The following is a 17,805-nucleotide window of genomic DNA, read 5'->3' on the forward strand; positions in this document are numbered from 1 at the left end:
AACAGATAAAACTTACAAAAGAGAAGTATTGACTCCCTCTTCTTGGAGTTGCCCCAGGGCTCTCAGCTTGGGCTGAAGTTCATGGTATCTCTGAGTGCATGCTAAGCATGTTTTCTGACCAGATCCCCAGTTCAAGCAGTTCCAAAACGTGGCCAATGTGAGTAGCAACTCCCCATATCCTCTTTGGATATACAATTGCATAAATAAGTACACAGTCCAGCCCATAAATAACAAACTATGAAAGATAAGGTGCCTTTAAAGAGCATATAAATCAGTGCATTGTGTGCCAAACCTCCCTGGGTTATATATTTGCATAATGCAGTTTTAGCTATATAATCAGCCTCTCTTAATTATTTATTTCCCACCCCCCTCCCCAACCAGGAGAGCCAGAGCAATTATTACACATCCAGAGATTCACACAGCTGTACCATGAAATGATTTCCTCAGACAGAATAATACTTTGTTTCTCTGTAACACCCTATGAGCATCAAAGAAGAAAATGGTTCCACAATGAACATGCACCAGTCACAGATTCATTCATAGAGTGGTTTGGGTTGGAAGGGGCCTTAAAGATCATCTAGTTGCAACCCCCCTGCCACAGGCAGGGACAGCTTCCACTGGATCAGGTTGCTCAAGGTCTCCAGCCTTGAACATTTCCAGGAAGGAGGCATCCACAACCTCCCTGGGCAACCTGTTCCAGTCTCTCACCACCCTCCCTGGAAAGAATTTCTTTCTAACCTCCAGTCTAAGTCTACCCTCTTCCAGCCTCAATCCATGGTCCCTCTTGTCCTATCATTACAAGCCATTGTAAAAAGTCATTCCTGACTTTTTTTTGCGGCCCCTTTCATGTACAGGAAGGCTGCTCTAAGGTCTCCCAGCAGCCTTCTCCAGGCTGAACAGCCTCGACTCTCTCAGCCTGTCCCCATGAGGGAAGTGCTTCAGCCCTCTGCTTATCTTCATGGCCACATTCCATATAGTTGTACTCCCTGGAGACATGATACATGCAACAGGCATGTCCTTCCTGTTCTGGGTGTGTAAATTCTGTCTACTAATCTTATCTTCATGGTGTAAAAACCCACTTTGGTCCAAAGTTACCTAGATTCTAGATAGGGACATTTAGGTTGGATATTAGGAAAAAATTCTTTGCTGCCGGAGTGGTCAGACATTAGAACAGGCTGCCCAGGGGGATGTTCAAAAACCATGTAGACAGGGCACTTTGGGACATGGTTTAGTGGGCAAGGTGATCTTAGGTTGAAGGTTGAACTTCATGATCTTTGAAATTTTTTACAGTGTTAATGATCCTAGTCTATAATTCTTTTTCTGGTTTCCCTGCTGCACTCCCTTGATAGTTTAAAAGGCTATAGAAACCATCTTGTCTTCTTGAGTGGCAGATCAGGACCAACATTTGAGGGGAAAAGTGAAGCACCTTGACTCAACAGCTTTGAATTACTAGCCCTCCTATTCCTCTCAGGTGGAGAAGTAAATTGACTACCAGCTGTGAAAATCAGATGACTGCTGATTGCTTTCAGCTGTAATTAGACTTGAAAGATCACTCAAAGGTTGGCAGAGAACATGTTCTTCAATTCAGCAGGTTTGAGGGATTTTTCCCCAACTGGATCATCACTGTCCAGTGTAAGGCAAGAAAAGAGCAATGCTCCTTTGCTTTTTTTTTTAATTGTTGTTTTATTTTTGGTTGGTTTTCCCCACCTTCAGAACTCCTTGAAGTTTCTCAGATGTAACAGGTGATAAAACTTCCACTTGCAAGTCAAAGGTCAATATTGTGTTAAACCAGGAGTCTTAGTAAATTTCATATTGGCAATCCAGCCAGGAAACAAATATTCATATCCAGTGTTTTCTAGACAATATCCAGAGTTAACCAATAGCAAAAGCACTCTGTCAAAGTGTCTATGGTTTTGATTTTTTTTTTTTTTTTTTTTGTGTGGTGGATGTTTACAGTGTCTATTTCAGTATCCATGAAGGTTTTGGGAAGGAAATTTGCCTTTCCTGCTAGAGCTGTTTCTCACTGAGCCAGAATAAATCATGAAAAGAAAACAGTAGTCTCCCATATATCAGAGGTACTCTGTATTTTCCATCTCTTTGAGCCTGTGTAGTAGGAAGTGTCAGTCACTTCTTCCCACTAACAAGTGACAGGATGAGAGGAAATGGCCTCAGGTTGTCCCAGGGGAGGCTAAGGCTGGATATTAGAAGAAAATTCTTCACTGGAAAAGATTCTCAAAGACTGGAACAGGCTGCCCAGGGAGGTGGTCGAATCCCCATCCCTGAAGGTGTTAGAAGAGGCAGAGATGTGCTGCTGAGGTTTTGCACCAGATTTGGTACAGTTAAAGAATTGTTGGACTTGATCATCTTCAAGGGCTTTTCCAACCAAAATCATTCTACCGTTTGGTATGCCTCAGGAAGTGATGACACCAAACTACCAAAACAGAAGTCAACTCTTGTCCATTAATGAAGTATTTTGTACCATCACTGCCCTTTTGCAGTGTTCTCTCCTTTCCCACCACATTCAAAATTCTTTTCTGTTGAGAGTGAAGAGGGAGAACAAGATTAGCCTCGTGAATATCTACCATGCTATAATATCCTGCTAACTTTGCTCAGCAAAAAACACTCCTGGGACTTTTGCTGGAGAAAGGAATGCAAAACCCAGCCCTTAAAGATGACATTTCCTACTGAGATGAAGTGTTGAATTCACCAGATGATCTTCAGAGCAAGACTAACAGCTTGGCAGTTCCAGGAAACTGCAAATGTATGAATCTGGCTGCACAGCCTAATTTATTTGTTTTTCATAAAAAGTATTTGTCTGAGAGATGCTGGTTTTATTTCAGGTTTGCTTTTTTTTTTTTTTTTATTGCTTAAGTGAACACAGCTCTCTAAGACATACCTTCAGCTGCCTGGTTGTCTTGAGGAATGCATATGCATTTCCAACAGAAATGAATCAGTGCTTACCTTAGAGAGGCTTGTGAAGAAAAAGAAGGATACCCTTACTGCTGTCTGATGTGGAAGTTCAGGACATACAGCTTAAAGATGTGGGGAAAAAAACACCCCCAAACCTAAAATGCAATGTATTTTGATTCTTAGTTGAATGTGACCTTTCAAAGCACCAGTTATGTCTCTAGATAGCTTCAAAATGTGACATCCATATCATCTCTTCAATAATCTGTAAGATCTCTTCAACAATCCATAGATTCTCAATGACTCAAAGTCAGAGAGAGAAGAGGAAGTGGGGAGGAAATATGGTTCTTGTGAAACAGCAAATAAAAAAAAAAAAAAAAAAGAGAACAAAGACTTGTGCCAAAAGATTTTAGAAGTTTATGGAATACACTTTAACAGCACTAAATGTTTCTAAACCATACATGTCTGGCCAGGTCCTGAAAAGTGAAATACAGACCACCAGCTTATAAAGAGGGGATGATTACTTTTTAAACAGTTCCATGTGGTAGAGGCAAAGCTGGGGTTTTGTTTGTATGAACTCATCTTTCCTAAACCCAGCATTTAATAAAGACAGAGACCTGAGCAATTATTTCATGTGCAAAAAAGAAACAGAGAGCTATTAAATGCAGCAAATATTTGCTTTAAAAACAACAAAAAAGGGAGAAAATGTTTTAAAATATTGCATATATTTGCAAATGGCATGCATATTTACTTCTCCTTGTTTATCTACACTATGACCAAGTTTTAAATTGCCACCATTCAATTTAATTCCTTGTTTTGAATTCAGATAAGCAGCATCGAATTTTCCTAATATGTTTACAGCTGCTGCTCTGCTTAACTGACATAATACAGTTACCAGCTCATAACAGCAAAGGTATTAATGAGCTGAGGATGCCCATGAAAATCTGGAAGAACAGCACATCTTAGTTTTCCTTGCTTTCAGGTTATGTTATAACCAGAGAAGTCAGGTTGTAGCAGTTCATTTTTCCTCTCCATGCACTGATGTCTCCAGAATTTTTTTCCCCTCACTGTTTACAGGTTCCAATCCATACTAAGCTGATGGACATGCATCAAGGATGATCTGCTTACAGTGGAAAAATTTCTAGTGGGTTTTTTGTTAGTATGTTCGTACTAGTTAGGATTTATAATCCATTACTATGGGTATCAACATAGCAATGATACTATTCAGGGTCCTGTGAGGCAAAGAAAGACAAAACCCTTCCTTCAGAGATTTTACTTGGTTCACAGAAGGTTTAATAGAAAGTGGAGAAGTCAGAGCAAACTATTTCCCAAAATAAAAAACAAAAATAGCAGAATGAAAGCACAACTTCATATCTAAAAGATTTGATATAAGGCTTATACCACAATCAAGCATTAGCTCTATGATCACTGTTGAGATTATCAAGAGAATGTTTTCTAACTTGCTGAAGCTAGTCAAGTAAAAGAAATGGAAGAATCAGAATGCAAACCAAAGAAAGCTGAGAAGTGAGGGAAATAAACTTCATTCATCATGTGCAATGGTGTAGATGTTCTTTCACAGGCAGTGGTTTCAGTTATGGACAAGTATCTGTATCTCATAATTTAATTTATTGACTTCTGCTTAACGTCTGACATCCTAGAAATTGTAAGTACAATCTTAAGACCAAAAAGGAAGTCAGAATATAGACATAAGACAAATTGCAGCCTCCTAATACACAAATCTTAGCAGAGTAAAGTCAAGATAGAGAAATGCAAGAGGGAACTGAAGAGGAACAGAGTGGAACAATGGAACAATGCAGCACCAGGTCATTTGAGTCTTTAATTCAACCTAAAGCAAAGCATCTTCTATAAGAGAACATTATCCTTGGTTTGATCTACTCCTTTTAAAACATTACCAGAACTGATTTTTATTCTATTTTCTACACATGGTGCTGAGAATGTCAAATACTATCACACATCAATGGAGATTTTCCTGCCAAATGATAATGATTGAAGAAGGTACTTGTACTACTATTGCTAGAGCAGAAGACTTATGAAAGCAACTCTGAGGTAGCTGATCAGCAACAAACGATTTTCAGATAGATTTGTGCCACTTATTTCTCTTTGTGCCTTCAGGAACCATCAATGGAAAACAAAAGAATAGGTTGCAGGGTTCAATAGCAGATGTTTCTGTTAATGTAATCAATAAAATCAGTAAATCATATGCATTTTGATTTCTTTTTAATAAGAAAGTATTAGCAGCTCTTCAAGCCAGCTGAACCTTCTATTTAACCTTAATACACTTTGCTTGTGTCTAATGATTTTATTGATTTCTTTGTTGGAGACATGGGGACCGAGGTGATTTTTCCTTTGTTTGCCTTCTTAAAGGAACAGCAGAGGGAAAGATCTAGTCCAATATTTTTATACTTAGTCAAAACTGATTAATTTCCCTTGTCTGTTTCATGCCCTTCATATATTTGTGTCATAAGTTTCCAATTACAGTTCCTAGGCACATTCTTTTCAAATCAAAGAGATAAAGCTGGTACTAACCTGGTTGCAAATCCATGCTCTGCAACAGATTTCCTCTTATACCTGACATCTAAACATTTTAGTGGATCTGGGTTGAATTGACTTGTCTCTTCAGCTCATAAAATTTAATACCCATCAAGTTAATTGCAACGTGTCAGGGAAGAAAAGGAGAATTGCCAGGGATAGCTCAATGATATTTTTCTTCTCGTGATAAGAAGCATGAGAGGAATGTACCCAAAATGAATGTTTAAATGCCAGCTATTAGAAGTCAAAATAGAAAAGTTAGACACAAAAAGGAAAAAAAAAAACTTATATATAAAGATGTATATATTCACCCAGTTACACCATGTGCAAATTATTTTAACATCAAATTCCCTCTTCCTCTAGTTTATGGACTTCAGTCCCTTCCTGTAAGTGGACTTGTAAGTAGGCAAAGATAGAAACCAAGAATATTAGCAGCCCAGAAAAAATGTCCACATTGCTTCACTGAAAACCCTTAGTTAAAAAGAAAATGAAAGAAAGATCATGATAAATATACTAATACAAGCCACAGTAGAGAGAGCAACACTTCTGGCAGTCCTTTTTCATAAAGTGCTCTGCTACACCAGCAATGAGGCATCCAGGGAAGCTGGAGAGAGGGCATTTTTTTAAATCATTGAAAGGAAATCCTCCATGTACACAAAATTCACCTGTAGAAGTCTTTGCCACAAGGGTGGCACTGAGGTCAAAATCTTACAACGATCCAGTGCAGGACTGAGTGTTAGTAGGAGAACAATCAACAGCCACAGTGCCTGTTAAGTAAGACTAATGTAGCTACTTTGATGTTATTAATCCTCAGGCTTCTAAGCACTGAGTGGCCATCCTCTGAGTGGTCAGGATCCAAAAAGAAACCTTCCATGCAAGGATATTATCAACCATTTTGTTTTCTTGCCTCTAAAACACTCAACAGAGTCCAATTTGTGGTGTGGACTGATATGAGCAAGTAGAGCATGTCCAGCTTTATTTTCTTAACATGAGCCAGCAACGGTCACTGGCAGCCCAGAAGCCAACCATGTCCTAGGCTGAATCAAAAGCAGTGTGACCAGCAGAGCAGGGAGGGGATTCTCCCACTTTGCTCTAGTGAGACCCCACTTGGAGCATTGCATTCAGTTCTGGTGCCCCCAGCTAAAGAAGGACAAAGAACTGATGGAGAGGTTCCAGAGGACAATTTCCACTAAGATTTTCAAGAGAATTAAAAAAAAAATCTAGTTATATATATATATATGGAGAGAGAGAGAGAGAGAGAGAGAGAAAGAGAGAGATAGTCAGAAGATATTTCTAACAATCACAGAATGGCTGAGGTTGGAAGGAACTTCATCTACTGCAATTCACCACCACCATGGGCAGGGACACCTCTCAGCTAGACTTGTCTTCTCAAGGCCTCATCCAAGCTGGCTTTGAACACCCCCAAGGAGGAGGCATCCACAGCCTCCCTGGGCAGAATATTCCAGAGTCTCACCACTCATACTGAAGAGCTTCTTCCTAAGATCCAGCTTGAACCTATGCTCCTGCAGCTGCAAACCATTTGCCTTTGTCCTATCGCTAGACACCCTCATGAAAAGTCCCTCTGCAGCCTTCCTGTGGGATCCCTTCAGGTATTGGAAGGCAGCTATAACATGATTTTCAAAACAAATTCAACAGTACTGATTTCTCTGGCAAGTACTGCACTGATTTCCCCATTTATCAAGCACACTACTGGAGCTGATTCTGACTAACTGGCCCTAGCTTCCTCTAGACTAACTTTGAGCCTGACAACAACTTCCTTCTCCTCTTACACATTCTCACATTACACTATTTCCTCTGTTTTGTTCAGCTTAACCTACATGTTTATGTAGTACAACAGCTCTTGGTCACTAATAGGTATGACCTATTTATTGACAGCCACTGGTCCCAAGTGATAACTGAAGATTTTTCCACCAAACCCACAACACCCACCTCTTACCAGCTAAATTAACTAATATTGTTAGATGTAAGGGAGCAGTAGATTACAGTTACTGTGGAAAGCAAGTCATGGTTATGTAAACAAGGTCAGCATGTCTTGCATTTCCCATGATTCAGGACATTTTGAGGCATGTCCTAACTGTCTCTGTGGTCTTTAAGGGTTCATGCCACTTCCTGAGAGCAACTTGATTGTGAACTGCAGCAGGCTGAGAGGAGATCTTCTCAATGTTTATCTAAAGGGTGGAGGTCATGAAGATGAAGTTGAACTTTTTTCAGTAGTGCCCAGTGATAGGACAAGAGGCAACAAGTACAAAGTAGAACAACAAGAGGTTTAATTTGAACTTAAGGAAATGATTGTTTAGACTGAGAGACTGATGGTGCCCTGCACCAGGCTGCCCAGAGAGGTTGTGAAATGTCCTAACTCTGGAAGCTTTCAAAACCTATCTGGACATGTTCCTGTGCAACCTGCTCTAGGCAATGTGTGTTATCAGAAGGGTTGGATGAGATGATCTCCAGGGGTCTATTCCAACCTCCATGATTCTGTGATTGTGTGAAGCTGTGGGACTGTGACAGCCCTTAGGTACTGTAGAATAGCACTGTCCATTTCCTGAGCAATGTTTTTGGTCCTCCCTCACTGGCTACCTTTCACTGCCAGTGAGATAGCTCCTTCCTATGTGCCTGAGGAAGAGAGCTATCCCCATTTTGAAATGTCTACATAGTTTCTTCACACAGCGGTCCTGGGCCACAGAGCAGCTTGAGACAAGAGTCAGGAGCTGAAATATGGCTTGTAATTCTGTGAAAACTGCTCTCAAGACAAGCAAAAGTTTCATTATTCTAGAAGCTTGTGCTCTTGAGGACAGATGGGTTTTTACTCCCTCCTGACTAGGTTTTCCTGAAAGCTGACAGCTTCATCACAGTCTCCTCTGTGCTTTGGAGCTGGTTCCCACTATGGAACCTACTTGGCTCCGTCTTCCCCTAGACACTGTGTGTTCCAAGAGATTCTTCAGGGATTGCTCTAATTGCCCTGCAATTCGTTGTGAGAAGGTTTTAAATCAAACAGTGTTTCTTTGGCACATCTATAGCAAAAGAGAGGAAAAGAATGAAACACCAGACTGAAAAAAAAAAATAATCATGTCTGAGTGCATACTGTGGAAAACATTGCTGGGCAATGTGTGCTACAGAAAACCTCACCTACCAGGTGCTGAAATATTCACTTGGATGTGCGGCATGGTATGAGCCAGTCCTTTCCTCAGAAGCTTGTCAAAGCAGCAGGATACTGTCTGAAGGCAAACCCCACTCACAGAGTTTGCCTACAAGATCACCTGTGCTAACAGACGTTTGGGGCCTTTGGAGTCCTCGCAGCATTTTAGGGCTGCAAGTGGGCTAGCCAAGTTAATTAATTCCTTTGGACCACATCATTCATAAAGAAAAATGACATTCCTTTTCAAACAGATGAGGTCTGGCTATTTTATTTTTATTTTTTAAGTCCCTCAGATGAACAGACATGAGCACATTTCTTTTTTATGAGCCTTCTGGCTTTCACAGTAATGCTATTATAATGTTCTTTGACAACTGACATTACTAGCATACCCAGCTCATTGTTCTTACCTTATGTGTTTTCCAAGCTAACATTATCCAACTAGCTGGACAAAGGTAATTAATTACCTAAACCTCCCAAATCTGTACAAATAAAGACTGAATTGCAGTGCCATAAATACTCATTGTCACTTGTGCTTAAATACCTTTGACTCTTAGACATAATCACAGTGGACAGACAGTTTAATGACCCTGAAAAATAGCTATGATAGTTGCAGAAATACTTGATAGACATCCACAGTTTCCTTCCTTCCTTCCAGTTCATTCATAATCGTGGCAAGGTGCCTGCTCAGAGGCTGCTCAGATCCCTATTCCTAACACAAAATGCAGTGGGTTTGCATAAGTAGCTTGCCAGAAAGGGAGGAAAATGTCTTTTCCATAGTGTCCTATTATGTGCCAACCCTGCCACATTGGTGCCACATGCCTCTTTTCAAAGGATTCCACCATTCCATATTTAGCTACAGAAAATAGCTTACACATTTCTTGTAAACAGCATATTTTCAAACCAGAAGTGTTGTGCATAGCTGCTTAACACATAATAATAAGAATGGCAACTCCTAAATAAACAGCATATGAGTATTTACCCTCTACCCCAAGCAAGAAAGAAATAGGGGTTGAGGAAACATAGGTGCAGTAGATGAGACTACTACAGAGTCATGAAATGATAGAGGTTGAAAGTGACCTCTGGAGATCTAGTCCAACCCCCTGCCAGAGAAGGTTCACCTGGAACAGGTGGGTTTTGAAGGACTCCAGAGAAGAAAACTCTGCCACCTCCCTGGGCAGCCAACTCCAGTTCTCTGCCCACCCTCAAAGTAAAGAAGTTCCTTCTCATGTTTAGACTGAACTTCCTGTGTTTGTGCCTAGTACCATTTGTCCTGTCACAGGGTACCACTGAAGAAAACCTGGCCCCATACTTCTGGCATGAGATTAAAGCCTGTGGCAGTAATTATGAAGTCTTCTACTACCCAGCATGGGTTAACTTGCATCTTCACCTGTCTGCACTTTTGATGTGGTATCCATGTTCAAACTGATTATCAGTCATGATCATTTTAGGCAGATCTGCCTGTCCTTGTGCAAGGTACATTTTTCAACTCTTTTTCATACTCTTACATGAAAACAAAACAAAACAAAAATTGACAATTAGCAACACCTGTATTATTAAGTGATGTGTATGAGAAAATAACCTCCCTTAATTAAAACCTCACCAAGCCAAAACTGCAATTGCTCACAATCTGATCTCGGGAAGAGAAGAAGGAGACAAATTTTACCTACAGCACAAAGTGGTCATCCAGCTTAATGCACTGTTGGACAGGAGTCAAATATCTGGTAAGGAGTGCAACAGCAAAAGCTACACAATGGGAAAGGAGCAAGTCTCTTCCAGCCCTAGACAAAAGGAGTTGGCCAGAGTTATACCAACATACAGCATCTAGGTAAGGCACTAGCCTTGATCTCAAGTGTAACCTGAACATTATTTATGCAAATTATAGAAATGTACATTTGCGTTTGAGCAAACATGTTCCTGATACAGATGAATGAATAGCTGAATGGGAGGGTAGCTTGCACACATATTTACACCAAAATCCAAGCTTCCTGCCTGAAAGGCAGAGCATTAGAAAAGTGGGTTTTGAGAGGAGTGCTGTCTGCTTCAGGGCAGTACAAATTTTGGTTTAGCTCAGAATGAAAATGTTGTAGCAAAGTCTGTAATAAACTAATGCTGGTCAGATGGAAGAACTGTCAGATGCTTCCAAAGGGGAAGGAAGTAGTTTGTCCCTAGATAGCTCAATGTTTAATGAACCCTTCCAACATCACCACAATGACATAATTTCCTCTATATCATCACAGCTGTAACTGCAAGAAGATAAAGTATTTGTTTACTGAGTAGTCATATAAATGATGACTACTGCCTTACATCTTTAGTCTTTAGACCTTCTTGTTCCTGCTCTGGCAGATTCCCAGAATATCCCATGCAGTATCTTTCAAAATGTCATCTGGCCCAAAACAAACTTCACTTGTCCATCGTTTTCTTCAGAGCTCACTAAACTATTTATCCAGAATAGATTTTTCACTAACTTCTGAGCATTCCAAGAGTTAAGAATCCTCTATAAAGGGCACCACTATTTTTAGATATTACAAACTCCTATTACACAGTTTCAAAAGTATTACCCTTATCAGCTGTTCTTTAATGGAAGCAGCACTTACACAATTATGTCTGCCTTCTCCTAAAAGCTTGCAATCTATACAGTGAGGAAGAGGGGAAAAAAAACACCACCACAATCTTGAAATGATTGCTTTTCTGTCCAGCATTTCAGTAAAACTGCATTGTGCACAAAATGGCAACAATTACCACATGCCATTGAAATGCCAGGCTGCAACCAGCACTTTTTTTGGCCTGCATTAAAATCTTAGCACAGGTATACCCGAACAAAACATGGGTTTGCAACTGTCACAACAGGTGCACTGCGTGCAATGGGCTATTAAACTAATAAAGATTACTAAAGTAAGTGCAAAAATTGTATAATGCTGTAGGGCTAGTAAAATGTCTTCTGAAAGTATAGCATTTAGGATGCTGTCAGCCTATTGACTGGCGTGAGATAATAACTACCTTTCCTGAAAGCTGAAAGTACTCTGCTTCTCACGAGTCCCAGGGCTTGGGGAGACAAATGATGCACGTGTGAACTCAGAAGCAAGTCTTTACTCCCTGAGCATCTGGAACATTAGTGCAGGGACTCCAGAAAATGGAGAAAGGGCTGTTGGCTTCTCATTTTCTTTTCCCCCACACGAAAAGGCATGGCTGAGAGCAAGTCGTATGAAAATAGTGAACACGGTTGCTCTGCTTGTGGGTAAGTGGGAAACCCAGAAGCCACGTACCCAGCACAGAGAGCAGTCATAATGTAAAACTTTCATTGAGTACTCTCTGCTGTAAGCAATCTTGCCATGGGTATATTTGCTAGAGTGTTATTTTCTTGCAAAAATCACACAGGTTTTCTCTTTAGAAGGGTAATGATATTTCTAAATGTGACACTAGTTACATCATCTTAGTTTGTCTTAAATGTGGCTTAGGAGGGGATTGCTGCATTTGCTTAGTGAGTCTGCTGCTTCTGCTCCCTCCTATCTGATTACCAATCTCTCTGATATGGGGGAGACCGTATGAGAGCCAGAGAGGCTTTAAGTGGTAGCCCCTCATTATTATGTCTTCTTGTAAGTAGGAGTAAGAAGACAGAAGGCACATATGAGATACCCATGAAAGACAAATGTTTTACTAGGGAACAGAGGACTCCAGATGATCCAAGCCAGAAGAGCAACACCTATGACACACAATTGTCTCCAGCACAGACAGCAGGTAGTAAGAGACATTCATCTTATGCTCTCCATTCTTGGAGCAACCACTTCATCAGCCTAAAGCCAGTAAAATAACCTACAGACCCTGGAAAGTGTCTTTGTATTAATGCACCTGTTCAGTCTGAAGTTGCAGTCACAGGTGAGTATGGGACAAGGTGTAGAAAGCCAAGACTCATAAAGACAAACCAGTAGAGCTTCAAACTGCTGACAATACTCTCAAACACTTAAGCTCAGCTCTGAACCAGGGCTTTTTAAAACCATCTCTGACTCATCTCTGCAGTCACCTGGTGTCAAAGTGCTGGCCACCTCTGGTTTACCAACCTCACTAGAGCACAGCTATGGGCCACGCTGTCAAGGTGCTCCCATCTGTTCCTTTGCCCTGCAACCATACTTCAAAGAACAAGTTGGTCACTGAATTTCAGAGCCCTTTCCATAACAGAAACAGAGTTATGGGAATGCCACCAGAGAAAGTACCAGAAATGGGAAAAGAACAGTAATGATGAATGCTTCTTGAAGCTGACTTTAAAATCGTGGCCTGCATTACCTTCACAGCACAATCAGTTACTTGCTTTGTATAATGTGGATGGATTTCTGTACAGGTACACAGTCCCAATTTTGGAGGAAAAACTGTCATGATTTAATATCCTAATGTTCAGCCTATCATTTGTGGAACAGAAATCTGTGCACTAAAAACACCTTTTACCGTTAAGGAGAGCAATAGCAGACTGGCTGATTAGCATAAATGTACAACAGTGTTGTCTCTGAAGAGCTATTATCCTGCTTTCCAAATGTAGTTGTTTCACTTGTAAAAGGTATTAATTCTCCTGATTTTTTTTTTTTTTTTTAGTATCTAAATCTTGGCACCTCTATCACACATGCTATGATTCCCAGTAGGTAGAAAAGCCCTGAGCAAATATGAAATGAACTTTTAAAAAAATATATGAAGCTGGGGAAAAAAAAAAAAAGAAAGAAAAAGGAAAAAAAAAAGAAGTACAGCAACCCAGAAAGGTAATTAGTGTTGGTAACAGGCTGAGATAAACTTTGAATTGGGAAATTTACAGAATTTAATCCAGTGAGATTTTGTTATGCCTTGATACAAACTGCATAAAGCATATAATCATAGAATCATAGAATCAGTTAGGGTTGGTAGGGACCACAAGGATCATCTAGTTCCAACCCCCCTGCCCTGGGCAGGGACACCTCACACTAGATTATAAAATTAGTCTTTTCAGTCTTTCAATTCCAAAATAAACTAGTGCCCCATTTCTGGTATAGAATGACAGCAAAAAAAAAAAAGAGTATTGATGCTCAGAGGGCTCTTCTCTTTCTAAAAAAAAACCCTTAATAAATTACCAGACCATTAGCATTAAAATTCATATGTGCCAATCAGCTGAATTCAAGAGGTCCTTTCCCATGAAAAGGCAAAGAAGCCCTGGCACAAGTGGTTTCATTGACTTAAATAGAACCACTTAAAAAAAAAAAAAAAAAAAAAGAGAGAATCTCCTAACTGGGCCAGAGCTTTTTCAGCACTGCATTGTAAATTATAACAAGATATACTGCACTGTATCTGTGCCATTAGGCATAGTTCAGCTGTTGAGAATTGTGCTGTTGGTAACTCTTTCATCATCCGGTGAGAGCGCATCTAAGATAATGAAATCGTACATTACCCTTTGAGATTTACCAGTCTGACACCACATGCAATGAACTCCTCTCCCTTCCTGAAATTAATGTATAGGGAGATGTCTCTCTGTATGCTGAAAATCTTTTCTCTCAGCTCTCCATAATTTTAGAGGTCATTTAATGAACAGAGCCGTGATTTGATAGAATCCTCCTCCCACTGCAACTAATCTAATAAGTATCTAACGTTTTAGGGTAGTACTGTGCTGTCTGTATTACTGCTCAACGAGGCTGCCACTTATCTTGAAGACAAAACCCAGACTGGCAGGGAAGCAGCAGTTTGGCTAAACTTCACACACTCGCCTGTTGGAGACTTTCAAACCGCTCTTCACGTCTTTAGTGAGCTCATTCATTCAGGAGCAACAGCCTGAGTCTGGCAACTGACTTGGGGAGTACTTATTTCTCTGATGTTCTTCTAAGGAGTACTAATTTGTGCCTTGTAAATTAGACAAAGTACCTATCAAGCAGTAAATAGGTAAATGGAAGGGAAGGTCAGAGGCATTTGAATGAATGTACTGATGAAGATTTCTCCTCTGATATTTTCATTGCTCCCTTCTGACACATTCCAAAGACATCTTTTTTTTTTTTTTTTATTTTTCAAATAATGGTGAAAATACAGACCTCTTTTAACTCTCTCTGGTGATCAACCAAATTAAGCTCAAATTTTATGTATTTACCTGTAAGGCTCCTTGTAGCTCTCTCCTGCAAGACTGACCTATTTCTTTTCTCCCTTTGCTCCTTGCCCCTACAAACCCTTCAAGCTGCAGGGTTTTTTATTTTCCTGATTGTTTCCCATTTTCCATAACCATCACTGCATCACTTTTTCACCTTGCAGAACAGCATTTGCAGTGGTATTTTGACTCTAGCCTTAACAATTTGCCTGCTTATTTGCATAATATACACATAAGGCTGCATTATAGGACATGTTTTGCTCAGCAGACTGACACTACCTATTGTTTCCACTGCTTGCAGTACCTTTTGTCAAGGTCTGGTGCTATTTGCAGAGCAAGGCAGCACTTTTTTTTTTTTTTTTTAATGACACGGGGGTAAAAGGAACAGGTTAGCAGCTGTGTCTGGATTGCAGCTCTCTAAATCCACTTGTACAGTTTACAACAGGAGATTGGAGAGTTTCAGGCAGTGGTTTGAATCACAACTCATGACTCTGGGATTTTATTTGTTAAGTTTTGAGGAAGAGGCTACAGAATTTGTTTGGAAGGCATTCACAGCCACCTCCATGTCGGGATCAATCCCAGGATGGAGCAAATTTGGTTTAGACTCACAGTCATCATCCACTTTAAACAGCTTACTGAGCTCTGGGCAAAGACCCAGAGCTCTGCAGGTCACTCTGCTGCTGCTACAGAGAGCACTGATTGAACCTTCTTCTCTGGAAGCCTCAAAGACATTCATCTTGAAATTTCTGATTTTCAGAGTTTTCAAGAGGCTACTGGTTAAGGACAATGAGTTCTGTCCTTCAGCCTGTTTTATAGATGCAGGTTTCTTTTCAGTGGGTTACAAATTAAATTCCCCAACACACACAGGCTGTTCAGCAGTTCACCACAGCTTTTTAATCATAACTCACAGTATGGGAAGTCGTTCTCCACAGGAACAAAGGATTTTCAGAAAGCAAACTACAGATAGAGTTTATTGTATCTTTCAGCAAAGACTGGACATGATGGCCTCTTGAAGGCCACCTTAGTAGATTTGTTTGAAATGTTTACTCCTCTTTTCATCCAGTGTATTTTGCAAATATAGGACTTCAAAGACTGCAGTTTCCCAATGGTAAAAATATTCATCAGGCAGCTTCCTTTCAAACTGGAAGATGTTTCCCAATTATCACACTCATCAGGACATCTAACCAGAGATTTGAAACCTGTAATAAAGATAATCTGCAAGACAAACCTTCATGCAGTCACCACTCACTGTAGGTGAATTCAGCTGTGAGCCACTTCTATTTCTTTTGATATGGAACTTTCCTGGGAGACAAAATAACAGCTATGCCTATTTACATGCTGGTTGTCTACATCAATTCACTGAAACCTGTGGGAGATGTGCAGCACAACACAATTGTTTACAACAAACAGCTTGTTAAAGAACTCTGCATAACTACCTTCTTATTCCTCACCCACTTCCCCACACCTTCACCTCCAGTATGGAAGTGGAGCCCCTAGATTCCAGGGAAGGATTCCAGGGAAAGTTTAACAAAAGCCAGGATCTTAAACCTCTGGATTTCCCAACTGTCTGCTCCTGAAGCTTGGATGCAGGCAGCAGCCAGCTCAAATTCAAAAAAGCAACTTAGATATTGTTATCAATGCATAAATTGTCAGGAAACATGGAAAAGACCTGCCTTAGGTAGACAGCAAAATGAGTAGCAGAAGACAAGAAATAAAGCACAGCTTCAGCAAATGCCCACTGGTGATGCCTGCCTTCCCCGTGGCTGGTGCCTGAATTATTTATTCCCAACTCTGTTCAAAAAAAATGTAATATGAATTTGAGGAGTGAAATCAGCACCACAATTAGAAAGAGAGGGGAAGGAAAGCATTGTATTATCCAGCCTGGAATGCTATAATTTAGTCAAATCAAGGCATTCCAGATGGTTTGGTATCGAGGGGAGGATTGCTGGTTTGTTTAAAGAAGGGAATGAGTTCTCAGCACTTATTATTTACTCTGTACTTTATTTACATTGATATGCACAAGTTATTACATGCCAATCTTATACCTGCAGTGCTGAAGATCTTCTGCCTGGGATAGTTAAAAAAGAAACCTAACTAGCTTTTCCTTTTTGGGGTAGTTAAAAAAGCCAAGTTAAACCTAAATAGCTTTTCTTTTCATTAACCTTAAAACACGAATTGGCTAAAACATTTCAGGTTTGCCTTAAGATAATGCTGCCTAAAGACTATTTAAAATGACACAGCCACTCTTTCCTGGGGACCTCCTGATGGCTCCTGACATTTCAACCTACTAAAGCACCAGGCCAGTTTGTTTTGTTTGTGCAATTAATCAAGTTACTTAGCCATACCAAAAAAAAAAGTGCTTTTTACACTAAACTTAAGGGAATAAAATATGCAGAATTCATGAGATACAAAACCAACATCAAAATTCATTTCCTGGGCAGAAGCTCTGCAACATTGTGCAGCAAAAAAACCTATTACTTGGGTTGTTGTTTTGTTTTTTTTTTTTTTCGTTGTGTTTGTAATAAAGAACTCAAGCAAGCATGCCCTTCAGGGCTGGGCTCCTCACCATTTCACTTGAACTCAGCCTCAGCATTCAGCCATGGCATGTGAAGTTAATTACTCTGGGCATTGGGGCTCTGAGCAGAAGAATGACCCTATTTGCAGCTCTGTGTACTATGCACCACGCTACAGTGAATTCTTTCAGTACCTACACATCCCAGACTCAGTGTCTCTGAATGGAGTAATAACTCTGCTGCTCTGGAGGAAAGCTCAGCTGTCATCTCATTTTCACAGGGACACTTGTCTTCCCAGGTAACTGTTTAATGGGGGCTGACACCAGTCCACATTCAGTCACTGGTCCCCCCTCCCAGTTCAAATGGCATGATAAATCCAAGGGTTACAGCTTTCAGGAAACATCATGCAGGAGGGCAGGCTTGAAAGAGTTTCTGAGCCTGGATCTTACCATCCTGAGGCTTTTCTACCAGCTTTCATGATAACTGCATCACAATTATGTGGATTCAAAAATCTGCAGTTGTAAATGACTCCTCATCTAGAGAACCAACCATTAACTGCAAGAAAAGACACAGAACTGCTAGAGAGGCTCCAGAGC

Source organism: Indicator indicator, chromosome 31 (assembly GCF_027791375.1).
Source record: "Indicator indicator isolate 239-I01 chromosome 31, UM_Iind_1.1, whole genome shotgun sequence".
Taxonomy (NCBI): Eukaryota; Metazoa; Chordata; class Aves; order Piciformes; family Indicatoridae; genus Indicator; species Indicator indicator.